At 35.0% G+C, this 18987-nt stretch overlaps 1 pseudogene across 1 annotated transcript; it reads right to left on the bottom strand.

Annotated features, from left to right (window-relative positions):
• Positions 1-520: 520 nt before the first annotated feature.
• LOC114279432 (uncharacterized) lies at positions 521-18337 on the bottom strand (annotated as a pseudogene). The gene is made up of 7 exons (XR_014357511.1): positions 18184-18337; positions 16097-16482; positions 9627-9918; positions 6801-6963; positions 6139-6695; positions 2274-2640; positions 521-662 (listed from the first exon to the last, which is right to left on the bottom strand). The product of XR_014357511.1 is annotated as an uncharacterized LOC114279432 (transcript).
• Positions 18338-18987: the final 650 nt, after the last annotated feature.

Here is an 18987-nt window from a genome sequence, read left to right on the forward strand (position 1 = left end):
ATATCAATCCACAAAAAAAAACCCACAAAGCCGTTATTGACCTGTCTGTCGCAAACTAACCCAAACTTGATTGACATACATAGCAGATGACATAAACAAAAGACAATTATTCATAGAGTTCCAAATATACATTATCAAAAAGCTTGCTAAACATACTCGCAACAAAAAAAATAATATTAAAATAGAGTTAGCTATAGGGGCAAACTTGATGGAGGATCAAAACTTGGAAAAAAAATTGTACGCCAACTTGATAGGTAGGAGGTATAATATCATCCATGTGTTTGATTCTTTTGCTGAACTTAACTGTTTTAAAAGGACCAATGGCATAGGAGGATAAGTGAACAAAATTAGACCCAGCCGTGTGAAGTCTCCCACAAATAAACTTTATTTTTTATTCCAAGATCATGTGAAGAAGCTTCCCTGTAATGTGATGATTATCAATATAGTGAGGAAAAGGCACAAGTCCGTCATCAATGTCTTTTGCATCCACCAGCAGAATGTAGTACTAGTGATGCTTCAGTTCATCAATGGTCATATTTGGAAGCTCTAAAGCAATCTTTTTGCCAATCCTCGTCTTCTGAGCCAGTATTCCGAGTTCCAAGCACATCGCAATGCCATTCTCAAACTGTCTTCTTTCCAACTCCAGACTACTACTTCTGCACCTGCACACAACATTGTTTTCTTCATACTTAGTTCAATCAAAGAGTTTCCAAAAAATTTGTTTTACCAAAAATAAATAAATAAATAAATTTTCTGAAAAATCAAAAGTTAATAAATTTTAAATGGTATATGGAAGATTTGATATTCTAATACTAAGAAGAGCTAATTACTGAATCTTGGATTTGGAAAGTTTTGTAGTCACTAGAGCAATAACGGATTTCTGGAAAGAATTCATCAACTTTTTTAAGACGGTTACATAATTACTTGTTTTTGGTAAAAAAAGTACTTAAATTGTTAATGATATGAGTTCTGTTACCAACACAAATGAGACACAAACACTCTTTGTTGTTTTATTTGTATGTGCTTAGGACTAGCATAATACATGTGCTAAGCACCGTTTAAACAAATAACTAAAAATTAATTTTGAAATTAAACAGTTAATTTTTTTTTTAATGTACAGGAAAATTTGTTTAGAATCAAGTAAACTTCAGGGGTGTTTTTTGTTGTTCTACCAATTTTTTTACCACTCGGTATCCGGCCCACTGGACCGACTAATCCAAGGGACCATTAATTGCGTGCTCTGAGTTTTAAATAACAAATACATATGTAATAACGTAATTTGTAAAAATTAAAGAAAAGATACGGTAAATTACATAATTTGCACTTACCATAAAATTTATCTATACATACCATCCTAAGAATTTCATAAATTTAGTTTGTCCTATATCAGATTTCATCTGATGATAAAGAAACTGCATTTATCAGTATGCCAATTACCCTTTGCAAACAAATACATTCATTGGCATGCTACTATAGACAATGGCACATCAAAATCTGGTAACTGAATACAAAACGACCATGTAAAAAATTCATGCAATGAAATGAAAAGGAAAGTGAGAGAAATTGGGAGGAAATGATGGATAGATCAGGGAAAAGCGAAGAAGAAGAAGAAGAAGATAGGTAGATGGAGGGTGAGTAAGTGAGTCAACACATGGAGCAGAGGAATTGTTCAAATGGTTTGAATTCCAGAACGGTTTTGGTTTGAGTCAAAAATGGATGGAAGAGAGGTAGATGGAGGGTGAGTAAGTGAGTCGACACACAGAGCAGAGGAATTGTTCGAATGGTTTGAATTCCAGAACGGTTTTGGTTTGAGTCAAGAAAGGATGGAGCAGTGCCATTTCCATTTCAAGATCGGAGAGAATTCCAAAACATCATTTGCAAATAGAACCATAATATATAGTTACTATTACTACTATTCTAGGTTCGATTTCACTATTGCATGCAGGCAAAGATTTGCAACCGCAAAGATGCTCTACAAGTCATCACATGACACCTGTGATTTGCTATTAAATTTCTATTTCAATGACATGTGATTTTTCTTGATTCTAAACAATTGTTCCTATCTATTCTAAAAATATTTGTTATTACTAGTACTAGTACTAGATAACACAATTAAACTCTCCAAAATGTCACGTAAACTTGGGTGATATTTGATATTGAAACCCTTAAAAAGAATGTGAAAACTACTTGTTTTTATAAATAAAAAATGTGAAAAATATTCATACAGAAAGATTAACCATGTTAAACATTGATGTGAAAAGTTAAAAACTTACACTTGCCGCCGGATGTTATGACTGGTGACAAACAACAGCTGAGCACGAAGAATCACCATCTATGATCCACATGCCTAATTCCTCAAGGTGTTTCCAAATTAAATCCAATCCCATCTCGAAGGACCAGAAAACCATTTTTTTTCCATCCCTCAAAGAGGTTTGATTAACATTACTAGCATTGATGTTCACACCAAAGCTCATCTCATCAATGCCCTTAATTTTCACACCCTTCTGTTCTAATACTTTTGCCACTATATACACGAAGTTCCCACCATCCATTGAAAATAAATCCTTACCTTTCTCAGTCCCAACCATCATAGCAACGTTGCAGATATTATCGTCAACCCAATTTTTCTTAGCAGATGATTAGCACTTAACAAAGAGAATTTTAAAGGTCTTTCTGTAAGAAATAATGTATAGAGAAAGAGAGAGAGAATAAATTGTATGTATTATTGATTGATTTATATTGATATCTATTACAATGATTCATGATTCCTATATATAGAAGAGGGTGAGTGTGTAGTAGGTAAGGAGTAGGTGAAGTGGAGGTGGTAGTGGTGTAGTGGGTTAGGTTTAGTGGAGTAGGTGAGGTGGTAGTGGTGTAGTGGGTTAGGTTTAGTAGAGTAGGTTTAAGTGGGTGAAGTAGGTGGAGAGTAGGTGGATTTTAACAGCCCCCGCAAACTCAAGGGGGATAGGAACTAACCAACTTGAGTTTGGAGAGAGTAACAAAACAAGAAAATACATAAAAATAAAAGAGGATAAGAGACACTGTATGGTCGTGTCAGACCATTGGTGAAGACACTGGATGGTGGTGTCATAACGTTGTAGAGGACACTGTATGGGGGTGTCATAACGTTGTAGAGGACACTGTATGGTGATGTCATAACGGTGTAGAGGACACTGGATGGCGGTGTCAGACCGATGTAGAAGACAGTTTATGGGGTCATGTCGGACCGTTGTAGCAGACAATGTTGTGACAGTTGTGGTGACAGTTTACGGAGTCTTGCTGGACCCTTGTAGAAACTAACCGGAATCAATGTCGGGACAGTTTACAGAGTCTTGTCGGACCCTTGTAGAAACTAACCGGAATCAATGTCGGGACAGTTTACAGAGTCTTGTCGGACCCTTGTAGAAACTAACCGGAATCTATGTCGGGACAGTTTACAGAGTCTTGTCAGACCCTTGTAGAAACTAACCGGAATCTATGTCGGGACAGTTTACAGAGTCTTGTCGGACCCATAAAGGAGCTAACCGGAATTAATGTCGGGACAGTTTATAGGGTCATGTCGGACCGTTGTAAAAGTTGCACCCTCAAAAGGTGTGCCCAATTTTTCAAAAGGCGTGCCATCAAAAGGCGAGCCCAATTCATCAAAAGGTGTGCCGGATTCATCATGGCGAGGCACGTGAGTGCCTTGGTTGGCGCGCCCGTTTGTCGGCTGGTGGTAAGAGGCGCGCAATGCGCGTGGCTGCCTCGGCTATAAGACGAAGGCTGAGGCTGAGGCTGAGGCGGAGACAAAAAACTTGCGAGAGATATTCTGAGAGTTTCTGAGAGAGATTTCTGAGAGAGATATTCTGTAACACTCTGTTGTCTGAGAAAATGGCCTCTTCGTCCCGCCCTCTGCTTACTCTCTTTCCCGACCTCAACGAGTCCACAAGAGAGATAACTGGTGCGGTGTCCCGTGAACCCCAACCAAACACTTCTGGGTTTGCTCCTTTGAACTTTCCGATGCGGTCGGTGGAGCAAAAAATGGCGGTGCAAACTGATATTGAGGCCAATCAGTATACTCTGAAGTCATGTGTGGAAACCATGACGGCGGTCACAAACTTGTCGCACCGGCTGCAGAGCAGGACAAATGAAGTGCAACAGTTAAACTCCCAGCTGGCTCTGCTCCAACGCATGTATAAGGATGCGCGAGCAGAGATAAGCGTGCTAAAGACGGAAAACAAGGAGCTGAAGCGGAAGGCCACCGTGATGTTCCGTTTTGGAGGTCCACCATATGCTGCAGTGGAGGAGCAGGGAGGAGGCAACATGCTTGGTGGTCGAGGAAGCACGGAGGCAACACCGTCAAGGACCGCCCAGGACGGAGGCAAGAAGAAAAGACCGGCGGAATAGGCGAGAAGAAAAATCCCACTGTTCCGATTTGTGTTGGTTGTGTTTTGTTTTGTTTTGTTTTGTGTTTTTTTTTATTTTTATTTTATTTTTATTTTATTTATTTATTTTTTTTATGGTGTAAAATGCTGATCGGGGTTGATCCCCGGCATGAAGAAATGACAAGTTTGTAAAATGTTGTTTTTTTTTTTATTTTGTTTTTTTGTTTTTTGTTTTTTTTTTTTTTTTTTTTTGGGAGTGTTTTGTTGAAAAAATAAAAATAAAATGAAAGAAAATAAGGGAGAAAGAAAATAGATAAAAAATATTTATAGATGGATTATATGAAAAACATCAGTGCGATTGTTTCAAAATAAAGTGGGGTATTTAAAAAAGAGGAAAAGTGATTTGGAAAAAATAAATAAAAATAAGTGATTTTTGAAATCAAATGGAGGAGAGAGAGGGACAAACCTATGTGATAAAGTGGAGAGAGAGTCGGTGAGTGGGGTGCAAAAGGTGAAGGAGAAATGATGGATTGAAAATGGTTTGGGTCAAAAGTGGACACTGTTAGTGGGGAACATGAGTGCATTGATTATTTGATATAATAATAATAATAAAAATAAAAAGTTAGAACAGTTGGAGAGAATGAGTGGAGTATGGTAAGGGTTTCATCCAAAGCCAAAATTCCTGCAGCGAATCACTTCGCAAATCCTAGCATGAGCTTTTTCTCTTTCCAGGCTTATTCATGAATTTCCTGGTGATTTCAAGAGCCTCTGGTGGCATTGTGGCAGAGAACACCCCAACCTGGATTTTGGGTGGCAGCAACTGAGAACACCCCAACCTGGATTTTGGGTGGCAGCAACTGGAAAATATCATAGATCTGATTTTTAAAAACCTCGTGACAGCATTTCATCAGCTTCATCAAAGACAAACATTTTGATGCAAACAGGGCGAAGTGATTGTCTCCGCAACATGTCAAACACACGACCAGGAGTACCAACAACAACATGAACCCCACTGGAGAGAATGCGCTGATCTTCGCGCACACTAGTCCCTCCAACACAAGCATGAACCTTCACACTTTGCTGGGCAAGTTCAAGAGTGGGTGGAAGAACCAAAGCTTGGCACTCAACCAAGCTATAATCTAGCTGCTGCAGAATTCCAGAGCAGAATGTTGCAGTGTTTCCAGTTCCAGACTGTCTCGTCATATGAGGTGAAGAATTCTTCTCCATCAGCCTCACACATGACTACAGTTGCACAAATCTTTGTTGATTTTATTAGCGGAATAGGTTGAGGTCCGGCGGGCGGCCAAGGTGAGGTTGCCGCCCGCCGGTGAAGCGAGAAATACTAAGGTCTTAACCTTGCTCTGATACCATGTAAGAAATAATGTATAGAGAAAGAGAGAGAGAATAAATTGTATGTATTATTGATTGATTTATATTGATATCTATTACAATGATTCATGATTCCTATATATAGAAGAGGGTGAGTGTGTAGTAGGTAAGGAGTAGGTGAAGTGGAGGTGGTAGTGGTGTAGTGGGTTAGGTTTAGTGGAGTAGGTGAGGTGGTAGTGGTGTAGTGGGTTAGGTTTAGTGGAGTAGGTTTAAGTGGGTGAAGTAGGTGGAGAGTAGGTGGATTTTAACACTTTCCAACATAGAAATCATAGCTGGGATCAATGGAATCAAGAAACAAATCACCACTAAATGGAAGCATGTTACCATCTAGCACCCATATATTGTAGCCAAGTTCTAATGTCTTCTTAACTACATATGCCTTCACTCCTTGATCAATTCCATGCTAGATTGTTGAAAATCCATTGACTTGTAAGCTTGCACATTGTCAAGAAATTGGTCCACATCGATAACAGGATGGCCTCGTCTTGCAAGATCAAGTAAGAAATCTGATTTCAGGGCCCACCAGTATGTCGTTTTGAATATTTAGCCTCTCAAAGTGGCAAAGCAAGTTTCTTGTTACCATTTGTGGTACCGTAAGTAGGCTTACAAGTATAATAGTCTCCAGTTTCTGCAGAGAACAGACCCAAGTTCATCGAAACTATTTACGACTCTATCAGGAAGTACTTGTACGAAACAAAAATCATACCACTTCCATTTGCTCAGAGGATGCATTTCCAAGAGATTGAAATCTTCATCCAGCAAATATGAGTCTGGCCCAGCTGTTTTCCCATAGTTAACACCCGCATCCCTATGGGAGATACTGAATGCTCTCTCTTGTGAAAAATTGGTATATAGATTAGAGTATCCACGAGAATGAATAAATTTAATGAACCAAGGAGTCCATATTTTCTCTCCCATCTTTTTGTACCATCCTGTTGTCACCTACAAAAAATAAAATATATTAAAATAAAAATAGTTCACATACGAGTATTGATTTTCACTGAATCCCAGGAAAATAATAATAATAATACATGGGAATTACATTACCATCCCCTGAAGGAATGGCTTGATGCCCTTGGCCTTGTGTGTGTCATACCACAAACACAACTCTTTCCAAGGTCTTGGAAACAGAAGGTGGCCCCAAGTGCAACGAGCCGGTACAAGAAAAGGCTTGTACCACTATCCAGTTGCAATTTGTTTCCACGTTTACCTGAAATCGATCGATTGGACAACGAAAGGTTGAAAACTAACAGTGAAACTCAGCACAAGAATTTTAATAAATGCGGGAAACTGCAATAACTATTACATGATTAGAGACTTAAAATATGAAGATATTAAAAAAAATAAAAAATTCAGTCAGCAAATTGAAATTCGACTGGTATGTTCTAATTGAAATGAGAATAAAACAAACCCTAACAACCAGGCCAGGAATGCTCTATTTGGGCAATGTAAAGGAAAGTCATAAGCCCCAGAATCTTGAGTTCTACTACTTTCTCGAAGTAATAATTTAATTGTGCCTTGCAATTAGAATAAGATAGGCCAATTCATCAGAGAGAGTCCCAAATTTAACAAGTCTACTTACATCACAGGCCTATTATGCATAGCCATCATGGCAAGCCATACTGCTCTAAATGGTCAAGCACATTTCTAGGTGGAGGTATATTGTCTATATATGTGACGTGTCAGCTCCATATTGGCAACCTTGTTTGAAGGTGACATGTGCAAGTCTCCATGTACTCCTCTTGTTTCCTCAACTAAAACTATTGCGTTTAAACTAACATATACCAAGGGACATCCTCTTGAGTGTTCCTAGTAATTTCATCCACTAGAAATGCAAAAAGACAAGGATTTGATGTTGATTCTCAATGTAAACCTATTGTCATTGAAAATTCACTTGTCTCTCCCTTTACTATTCTCAAACTAGCCACGGTTCCATCATATGTCTTTAATTCTATCAATATATCTAAGTTAACTGATACTTCTTTCTTTTTCAAAACTCTATAGTATCTCTCTAGGAACCCTGTCATATTCTTTTTCTAAGTCAATAAACAGCATATGAAGGCCTTTTTCTTTCCTAAAATCATTGACACATGTCTTAATTTCCACTCAATTGCTCTCTTCCAAAGTTTCATTGTATGACTCACATAAGTTTAACACCATGATAATAAGTGCAGCTTTAAACATCACCTTTTTCTTATATATTGGAATTATACTTTCCATCTATTTGTCAGGCATTATCTTAATATTCAAGATCTTAGTCGGCCAAACTGCACCTTCATCATCCAAAGACTCCCAAATTTGAATAGGAATTCTATTTGTCCTACAGTTCTTTTACTTTCATCTTCTCCTTCGACTACTCTGATCTTGTGAAATAATTTACAATTAATATCATGTCATCACTTTTTTTTTTCACACCCCTTTCAATTTGAAAATGATGTGGCATAAAAGAAAAAATGGCAGTAGTACTATATATCAAAAAAATGCCTGAATTCATAGGGCTAATGGAGGAGACAATGTTTTGTAATATCCAGGGGTTTGTCCAATTTAAAATTCAAACTGGGGATTGAGTGACCATTTATTCCATACTCCCTAACTTTCCCCATACTAATACAATTACTTTATCAAATGTGACTAATCAAACAAATGGTTTCTTCATATATCTAGGTTTATAATATGTGACTTATGTAATGACGAAGGAAATGAACACTTTCTAGCTTGACAACAACATTTACATTTTAGTTGAAGTGTTCCACACCTGTACTGTCCACTCACAGAGATGTTGAAATCTGCAGTGGCCAGTGCTTCCAAGAAAGCACCTATCAAAACCCCATTAGGCTAAGAAATCTTTTCAGAAAATATGAATAAAATACTGTATACAGGTATGCTAATTATCCCTTATCTGTAACAGCAAAGCTGTTAAACATGAGCTGATCAGCCTATGTCAAGCAAATAGTCGAACATCCATAAGCATTCCCCATCCATCAATCCTATTGCACCAGTAGATACTAAATTGTTAAAGCACTGATGGGGATCATATAGACGAGGTTATGGCTGACGTTGAAAATTCTATTTCTCAAAACATATTTGTTCATTTGAAATTTGCTCCAAGAAGATTCAAAGATAGCACCAATAAAACAAAATCTAACAGAGTGGACTCCTAGATTTTGAAATTGTGTCCGTCATGTGAAACACTGAAACAATTAGGTCACATTCCATGTCTCAATGGAAATTGATTCACTCAATCTCATTTAACTAAAAATTTAATAGTATATCTGAATCTGCCAAACTCCCACACCTTGATCAACACAAATCAGCAACCATCATCAAAATTCAAGGCAAAGTGACCCCAATTAACAATCACAGGTTGTGATCTTACACAGTAAGTTATGCTGGCTAATTCTAAGGAATTTATTTCTTATATGGACCTATAACAGACAACAGGTTTGAACCTTCAAATGTTCTCAACAACCCAAAGTTCCTTGGCATCCAGATGGTTCTTGAATTCAATAAAACCACTGATCTCGAAGATGACATAGAATAGAGGTATCAAAAATAAATTGCTTTTGTGCAAAAAGTACAATATTAAAAGCAAAAAAAATTGGAGTATTAAAGTGATTTGAATTCAAAGCAATGATCACCTCAGTGGTCGCTGAAAACCCTGAAAGGAAAAAGAAATTGAATGCTGACTCTTATGTTTGTGTTTGGTTTGGCCTCTAAAACTTTAAAAAAAACCACCTGCTGTCTGTTTCAGTTTTCTCGAGTCTAAAGTAAGGAAAAAGTTCAGTTGCCAACACCTCATTTTCATTGCTATTATTAAATTTTCTGACCTACCAAACAGGGAGCAAGAGACACAACAAAGTCAGAAAGTGATACCTGGAACAAACCTTCGTCTCTGCAGTGATGCCCCATAGATTGAAGGATTAAAATTTGAAGAATTGTAGTAATAATTAACAATCAAATCCCTTAAAAATTTGTAACATAGAAGAGAAATCTCCAAATCATCTTCCACAACAAAGGCAAACTCGTCGTCCGAGCTCGGCCACCACACCTCTAACCACTGCTCCTGAAGCCCAACATTTCCAGTCCAGTAATGCATAATCTTCTCACCAAATTTCCACGAAAACCCATCAACAAAATCCAGAATTCGACGCGATTCCAAACAATTCTTAAGGTCAAGTTTGGCATATTACAAAAAAAATTCAAAAAGTTACTCAAAAAGTTAAAAAGTTAACACTATTTACCAAAAGTCAACAATTACGGCTGCACAACTCTCAATCCTAATTTTTCCCTACAAATTAATTTTTACAATTTTTTATTACACATTTTTTTATAAAAAATCAAAAAGTTAGCCCAAACATCTATATTTTTTTCCTCAATTTTTTAGTCTAAAAAGACAAAAAGTGCATTTATTTAGGACACCCCAAACAACCCCAGTAAAATTGTATTTGTTTTGATGATAGTTGTTAATGTAGGAATTGTTAAATTATTTTTATATAAAATAATAAATAAATAATAAATATAAAAAATTAAACATTAATATTTTTAAAAAAATTCCTAATATATAAAAAAAAAAAAAAAAAATTTAATCCCCTCACTATTTTTCTAATACCACATTCCCCTCTTCCATCTCAATCTCCCTTCCAACCTCTATTTATATCCCCTCCTCCATCATAATCCCTTCTCCAACTCTACAAACAAACACAACACTAAATAACTCTACATCTATCTTAATCCCTTCCTATCCATTACACCCCGAAACAAATGGGACCTAAATGGCTTGAATGTTTTAAAACAATTATTTGAAATATAAAAATTCGAGGTATCAAGCCTTATGTTTTTTACATGAAAATCTAAAAAGTTCTGATTCTATTTTGCTATCTGATTATGGTTTCAATTTCGTGCTCTTGTGTCTGCAAGTGAAAGTTGTGATCTTGAATTTATTAGTACATTGAAGCTTAATTGTGCACCGGTGCATGTTCAGGTCGAACCAACAAATACTACTTTTCTGCTCTATATTTTGGATAAATTATTATTTGTCCTTTTTGTTATATATAACTCAAACATAAATCTTAATATTATAATATATTTTTTATATTATGTGATAGTGAATGTAATATTTTTTGTCTAATTTTAAATAAAAGTTAAATTTAAAAATAAATATAGAAAAACTTAAAATGTGAAAGATTGAAGTGAAAAAAAAAAAAAAAAAAAACAGCTTCAAGAGCCAGAGTGAAAAATAATAAAACATAAATGGAACAAATTGTAATTTACCCTTTTTATTTTTAAAGTATTGTTAATCCATGTCATTTATCAATCGATTTATCTACATATACCATCATATGCTCCGGTCAAGACTTTTATGGTATTTAATTAGGACATATTGTGGTATTAGTTATACGTGTTATAGTGTTAGTTTTGACTTATTGTGATTTTAGTTATGGTTCAAAAAAATTTCTGATTAAACCTTATATATGTGTTTGGTTATGACTCATTTTTTTTTTTTTTTAAGTTATGCAAAGGATCTATTTATGACATTTGTAATAAACAATACCACAAATATCATAACTTACCTATGGTACATATCATAACATTACTAATCTTTTTATCTATCTATATATCTATCTATTTATCTATATCATTATAAAGTGAACACATGTGGTGTTGTTCTAAAACTTCTCTCTTCTTACGTGTCCAGTGTCTATTTCTCCATTCAAAAAATATATAAATAGATAAAGAAGAATGCGTGGTACTCGAATATCAAACATTTTCTTTGCTGAAGAAGACTCTTACACAATACATAATAAATATTTTGTTTTATTTTTATTTATTTAAATTACACACACATCGCGTGTGCTAATTGCTATATGTGAATATTAGAATTGGTGTTGGTGTCTCATTTTTTAGAATTTTTTCAAAATATCCCTATTAGTCGCATGGGCAATTATGCCCTAAATTCTAGTCTCTCTTTTTTTTTTCTTTTTGTTTTTTTGTTTTTTTTTTTGTTTTTTTTTTTTTTTTGTCTTTCAAATATGTCAACTTCTGATTTTTTTCTACTTTATTTTAATCTTTAGTTTTTGAATTCTATCATACAATTTATAATATTATTTTTCTAAAACAAAATAATCATATATGCACAAATCGTGTGCTATCTTGTGTGCCATCACTTCTAATCTATTCTATTATAATATGCAAAGACAAGAATTGGTGCTGACATTTGTGTCTCATACTTTTTATTTCTAAAATAAGTCTAAACAATTTTATAATTTCCACACATATAATTCTGTTTCTATGTTTTTTCATAATTTTATTTCCACTTGCACACGTGGTGCATGCTCAACCACTAGCTAAGATATATGTTAAGAAGTTTAAACAAAATATAAATTATGCATAAAATTAAAAAAATGTTATTTTGAAAAATATACAATCGATTTAGGAAAAATTTACAATACTCTTAAATATGCACATTGTAAAAATATTATTATTTTTGTGATAAAAATTATGAATATTTGTGAATAGTGAATTTATGGCATGCACCAAAATGTTAGAAATGATGAGTTATGACATTCTGTCGTTTTTGTTATATTATTTTGTAATTTATATGACAAAATTTTGTCAAAAAATTATAAAAGACATATCATATACATCATTTGAAGGGTGCATATTGTAGTCTCTCCTCTCTATTTAAGTTTAACTAGTGTTGTTAATAAAATCCTATTTTGAAAAATATTGAGAATTTGAAACAGTTGTTGTTTTATGCTTTTTGTGGGGACATATTTTTGGGTTGTTCATGTGGCCGAGATTGTTAGCCGAGGTGCCATGTGGGCAGACCATGATGTCGAGATATGGTGTAATAATACCGGAATCTGAGATATTTGGATAGAGGATTAGAGTCCTATATGATATCAAACTATCTATTTGGATAGAGGACTACAGTCCTAAATTATATCAAACTATCTATTGGGATAGAGATGAGACTCTTGAGAAAATTTATCTTAATCTGAATAGTGTGAGTTGTGATAGATGTTATCCTTGTAAAAGATAGAGTCCCATGACGTAAGACTTTTAGAAGAAGTTGGACACTGACCACTATAAAAGTGAGGCACCCCGTGGGTCTAAGGTATGTTTTTTATGTTCTGTCTAGTGAGTTAAGTACTATTGGCTATCTTTGAGAGATAATTACTGACTTGACCGTCGGAGTGTCCTTGGGTGGATGAACCACCGCCAGATTCTTATCTTTCTATAGCAGGTTGTTCGGGCTTAATTTATTCTGCTGGTGCTCTCCTGCTGAGTTTCCATGTTTCGTTGTGTGGTCAAAAATCAACACCTACACTTTTATTTTTTTAAATCTTGACATTAAAAGCATAATAACGGTTTTTTATTTTTTTTAAATGACTAATAATTTTCAAATATTTTTCAAATTTGAGGAGAAAAAAAATTAATTTCATTTAAAAATAAATAATGTTTCCCTCCTTCGTCTCCCACCTCTGCAACCACTCTCATTCTTTGCTCACTCCCTATCCAAATAACTCACTGAGCATTTTTTTAATTATTTTTATTTTTTAAAAAAAATATTTGTGTAATAAAACATCTTATTTGTTCATGTTTTATGCAACAAAAATAAAATAAAAACAAGCAAACAAACAAATAAAAACATATTTCCATAAATATAGCAAAGAAAGTGTGAATGGTATAAATTTGTCCCACATCTGTTCATTAAGGACTATTGACTCACCTTATAAAATGTGTCAGATATGCTCATAAACTTTCAAGCGGTATTTTCTAGTCAAGAAAGAACAAAATCGTGTATGTCCCGTTGTTAGCTACATATTTTGTATAAGTCAATTATAGTTCAACACGTGGCTGGACAAGGGCAATACGGGAAAACAATTCAAGTCCTCAATCATAATCACACACGTGGCAGTTAGTATTTGTTTTTTGTAGATTTGCATAGCACTGGATCAACAAAGAGATGAAAGATAAAGTGGCTTCAACGGTTACTCATATTTAAATTCAAAATCAGGAGGGAAACCAAACTGCAGATATGGTATAGTGGAGCTAACTATAAGGTGACATGATCAGCGACCATGGAAGAGTGGTTCGACAGTTAGAAATGCAATTCGACGGTTGTCATTAAGAAATATAAATAGCAAAGAAGGCCCTAGAAAGCCCCCCTAGACTCAAATCCAAAAAACTAGTTTTATCTACTTTATTTCCTTTCTAGTTTTTACATTTCTTGTCCTTTACATTTCTGTACTTCAAATTCCTGTACTGCACTTCGTTTGTAGGAGTAGTTTCAAGTAGTTTGTTATTGTAAACCTCTACGAGGCTGATTTGGATCATTTTAAGTCTTCATTTTACTTAATGAAATGCTATAATTGTTTTTCATTTAGTTATTGTCTACTTAATTTTCCTAAACAAAGCCACTAGTAAAAGTCTTTTTCATTGAGGCTGAAAGAACTAAAACACAATCGTCTGATAATTGGTTGGCAATTAATATTCTGTAAGGACTGATTGATCCTTGCTAGCACGCTCACAATTACAAAAATAACCTTCGAAAGCCAAAAAGCCACCACACGTATAACATTTTTTTTTTGTTTACAAAATACTACATTTCCTATTCATAAAAAACGTTTTTGTTTTGGTTACAGAAATGGCCAGAAAAAGATTGTTAAAGGGAAAGAGTATCAGGGGTTGTCGAATGGGAAGTGCCCCAGTGTTAGTAAGCGAGTGACTAGATGGACAGGTTGCCAAAGTATAAGAGAGTGAGAAAGAATGAAAATTATTTTCAAAATAAGTTAAAACACATTTTTTTTCCTGTTTCAACAAATCTATATTTTTTTTTAAATCGTCAATTTCTTGGAACGAAAATAGCTATTAAATGTATATTTGTTTCTAAAAAATTAATAAAATAAAAAATAAAAACATCACCAAACTCGTACTATTTATATTTTCTAGTTTGCTCTTTTCCTTTTATTTGGGAAAAGCAATTCGACATTGGCCCACTTCAAGAAACATGTCGGATATGAAAATGGATCAAAGGAGCTCAGTGAAATAAATATGTATCAATAGAACAAAGGATGAAAAGATGCGTATCAAAACTAGATCATCCGATATTTGACAAACCAAATGAATGGTTAGATTTCGGCCCAAGAGAGCACTCACAACACTTGTTAGCACATTTATGTTCAAATTTCAAATACGGTCAATCAATTAATGACACATAAAGAGCCTATGATAGGATTATTTTAGCTAATCGCTTCCTAAATTGATCAACTTGGTCAGTTGAAGTGTATAAATAAAATAACGTCATATCACAACGACGTTATTCAAGATACTCAAGTGACACGTGAACTCTACGAAATATGACACTTGTAGAGCCTACAGTAAGGATACCAAACATGATGAAATCCAAAGGGTCAATACAGTTAATCAGATATGGTTGCACCCAAGTTCAGATGGCGCTATCATTCAAAATTCAGATGGCATTATTATTCAATTTGAAATTTGAAAATCAAATTGAGAATGAGGCCTTCCTATCACCTAGATGACCCATTATAAATATAAGGGATCATCACACAATCAAGGGATTGAAAAATCAGAGGTCAGAAGATCAGAGAGAGAGAGAGAGAGAAATTAAAAGCTAAAGAAGTCATTACAAAAAAGAAGAAGTCAAGAGGTTATACACTACAAGCATCTGATACGATGGCAAGCATTAGGTAAAGAATTCCAAACCCAACTATTGTATTTTTGTATCTAAGGATTCTAAATCCTTACAATTTCAATAAAATATGTCTTTTTCTTAATTTGTTTTTTGTTCATGTTTTTTGTTCTTCATTAATCGGAGGTCTCATTTAAATAAAATGTGTAATTAACGATCAGAAATACATATCGAAAATAAGAACATGCTATTCAAATAATCAACACTGTTTAGTCTAAAAAACTAAATAGTGGACATTTATAACATGAATTTTAAAATGTATTGAAATACTTCACATTTTGAAACTTGTGTCTACTAGAAAAGAAGGTGAACCATCACACACAAAAAGAAAAATAACAACCAATTTCCTCTATTATTTCTCTTCTTGATCAGTTATTAACTTGATCGTCGTCGAAAAGTTCTCTTGACTCTCACCAAGTTGGAAAGACTTTCAACGGTCTTGTTTGTTTTGCAAGTTAAGAGGAAATCCTGATGTTGTATCTTGCTCTCATGTAAAGGCAAACCCACACTTCACATGAATAAATAATCAATCTTTTGCTAATGACAAAAATTGACGAATGACCTTTCTTTTTTTTGGGTAAATCGGAAATAAAAGAAAAAACAAAAGGAACTACGTCCTAACAACCTCCTGAGAGAGGTGAACAATATCCGCAATAAGCAAGTTACGGATTTCTGCTGGAGGATCACTAACAATTAGTAACTCAGCTGGTTGATTGTCTCCTAGTTTTGCCAATGCATCTACGCAAATGTTGGCTTCCCTTTTGATATGTTGGATGGTACAGTCACAGCCTCTCATGATAATACACCCATCCTCCACAACGCCCCTAAAGGGACATCGCTCTCTCAGCTCTTCACTTAACAGTTGCACCACTTGCTCCGCATCTGTTTCAATGACCACTTGATTCATATCATGTTGGAGAATGATTGTGAGTCCTTTGTAAACAGCCCAAAGCTCCACTTCAAGGCTGGTGCATATCTCTAGTTTCCCATAGTAGCCACTAATCCATGAACCTGTCTCATCCCAAAAAAGTCCTCCAAAACCTCCATCTCCTCCATTTCAGTGAGTGCTACCATCCGCGTTTAGTTTAATTGTTCCTGCACTTGGACAAGACCAAACAGTTAAACTTTTATATTTTAGCGGTGTTGTAATATCTAAACTGAATGCTTGAAAAATTTCCTTAGCATAGCAAAATATACTTTCCACACTTTGATGCAAATTAGTGTGTTTATTTTCAAAAACCATTTTGTTCCTATTCTTCCAAATAGTCCACAAGGTAACAAGAAACAGGTGAGGGGATTTGTTCCTCCCTTTTACACTCTGGATGATCCATCCGGGCCACGACAAATTAAGCATGTTGGAGTACCATTCCGGACTGAATATTTGACTCCAAACCTGCACAGCATTGGGACAAAACCGAAATAAATGATCAATGTCCTCCAAGTTTTCACAACAATTAGTAAGGCCCCTCAATTGTCTCATATGATTTGTGAGAAGTTTCTCATGGAGAACAACCCACACAAAGCTCTTAAGCTTTTGAGGGACCTTAAGCTTCCTTATCCAACCCCAATCCCTCTCTTGATTATGGTGATCAACTATTATTTCATAGGCACTTGCTATAGAGAATTCTCCATCAGGGGCTTTAACCCATCTAGGATTATCCTCTACATCCCTATTACGAGGGGGTTAAATTTTCAGAATTTCCACAACCACATGCCTTGGCATAAGGTTATTTATATGCATCAAATCCCAATCTCCATTACCATCAAGGAGGTAATCCACAGTGGTATTCCCAAGATTTGGAAGTGGATAAGTAGGAGTGTTCAAATCCTGTTCAAGGACTCATTTCCCACACCACCAATCTTTCCAAATTCTAACTTTGGACCCTCTTCCAAGGTTCCATCTCACCCCTTTAATAAGAAGCTCTCTTGAGTTAAGGATGCCTTTCCAAACATGAGAAATATTTTTGCCTTTTTTCTTGTGCAAGAAAGGTTGTTGCCTGAGATATTTAGTTTTAAGCACATCCACCCATAAGCAGTTTTCCTCCTTAAGCACTTTCCAACCCAGCTTGGACAAAAGAGTTAGTTTCTGATCTCTCGCCCTTCGAAGCCCAAGACCCCTATCTTTTTTCATCCTACAAACTTGGTCCCAGTTTACAAGATGAACTTTCTTTTTCTCTAGGGTGTCTCCCCAAAGGAAATTCCGATTTATTTTGTCAATTTCATCACAAACTTTCCGAGGAATCTCCATAGTTTGCATGGAATATGCTGGAATAGCACTGGTCACAAATTGGATTAAGGTGGCCCTCCCTACCAAGAACAGAAAGCCAGATTTCCACCCCGCTAACTTGGTCTTGAGTGTTTCCAGAATATAGTTAAAATTATCTTTACTCACTCTAGTGTGGAGAAGAGGGATCCCAAGGTATCTCCCTAAGTTTTGGGTTAGGGGGATACCACACATGTTACTCAGGCTTCTAGCTCTTCTCATTTCAATGTTAGGAGAAACAAACATATGAGATTTATTTAAGTTGATCTTTAAACCAGATATTGCACTGAACTCATCCAAAATTTTCAAAATGGTAGAACAATTTTTATCATTGGCTTTAGCAAACAAAATCAAATCATCCGCAAAAAATAAATGAAATAAGTTAGGACCATTCTTAGACAAGGATAGGCTACTCCACTCTTTCTCATGCACCTTTTGATTAATTATACCTGAGAGCCTCTCCATGCAAAGCACAAAAAGGTAAGGGGATAAAAGATCCCCTTGTCTTAAACCCTTGGCAGGATGGAACTCATCAAGAGGTTCACCATTCCATAAAATAGCAGTTTTCACACTAGTAACGCAACTCATGATCAAATCCACCATCTTCTAGTCTAGTGTATTTATTGATTAGCCTAATTGATTAATTGACATGTGCTTAATTTATATAAACAAAACTAGAATTTTTACAAGTATTACATGCAATCGGAATCGTAATACCTAGAATATTATAAGTAGTGAATATTTGTGGCCATTTCATGATTTAGCAGTAATTTGTGGAGTAAAAATAATAATAATAAAATATTTTTATCATTTTTTTGGGGAGAGGGGAATTACTGCCCAATGGGGCAGAAGAAATTTTTTTACAGAAACATGGACTTGTACTCCTACAAATTTATACTTGCACCTTACTTAGTCTCCATTTAGGTAGTGGGTTGACTTTTTGATTTTTTTGATTATTTTAATGTGGGTTAAAAAGTTTAATTTGGGAAGGATTTTTTGACTTTTTTTTTAGAGAAGAGTGTAATAATTATGGGTTATATGTAATATTTTGTTTGTTGTGATTAAAATAGCCTATTTTATTTTTGTGACTATTTTAACCCCAAAACCACTTGCCAAACACCACAAATTGCACCTATGTGTTTATAATTTTTATTTTACTCTGTACTGGACAGTACTTTTCCCCTTTTTTTTTCTGAAATTACAAGACAGTGAGAAGTGAAAATTTTATTTACCAAGAAGTGAGGGTGTAACTT

This window comes from Camellia sinensis, unplaced genomic scaffold (genome assembly GCF_055761805.1).
Source record: "Camellia sinensis isolate YWXY unplaced genomic scaffold, ASM5576180v1 Unanchor1, whole genome shotgun sequence".
Lineage (NCBI taxonomy): Eukaryota > Viridiplantae > Streptophyta > Magnoliopsida > Ericales > Theaceae > Camellia > Camellia sinensis.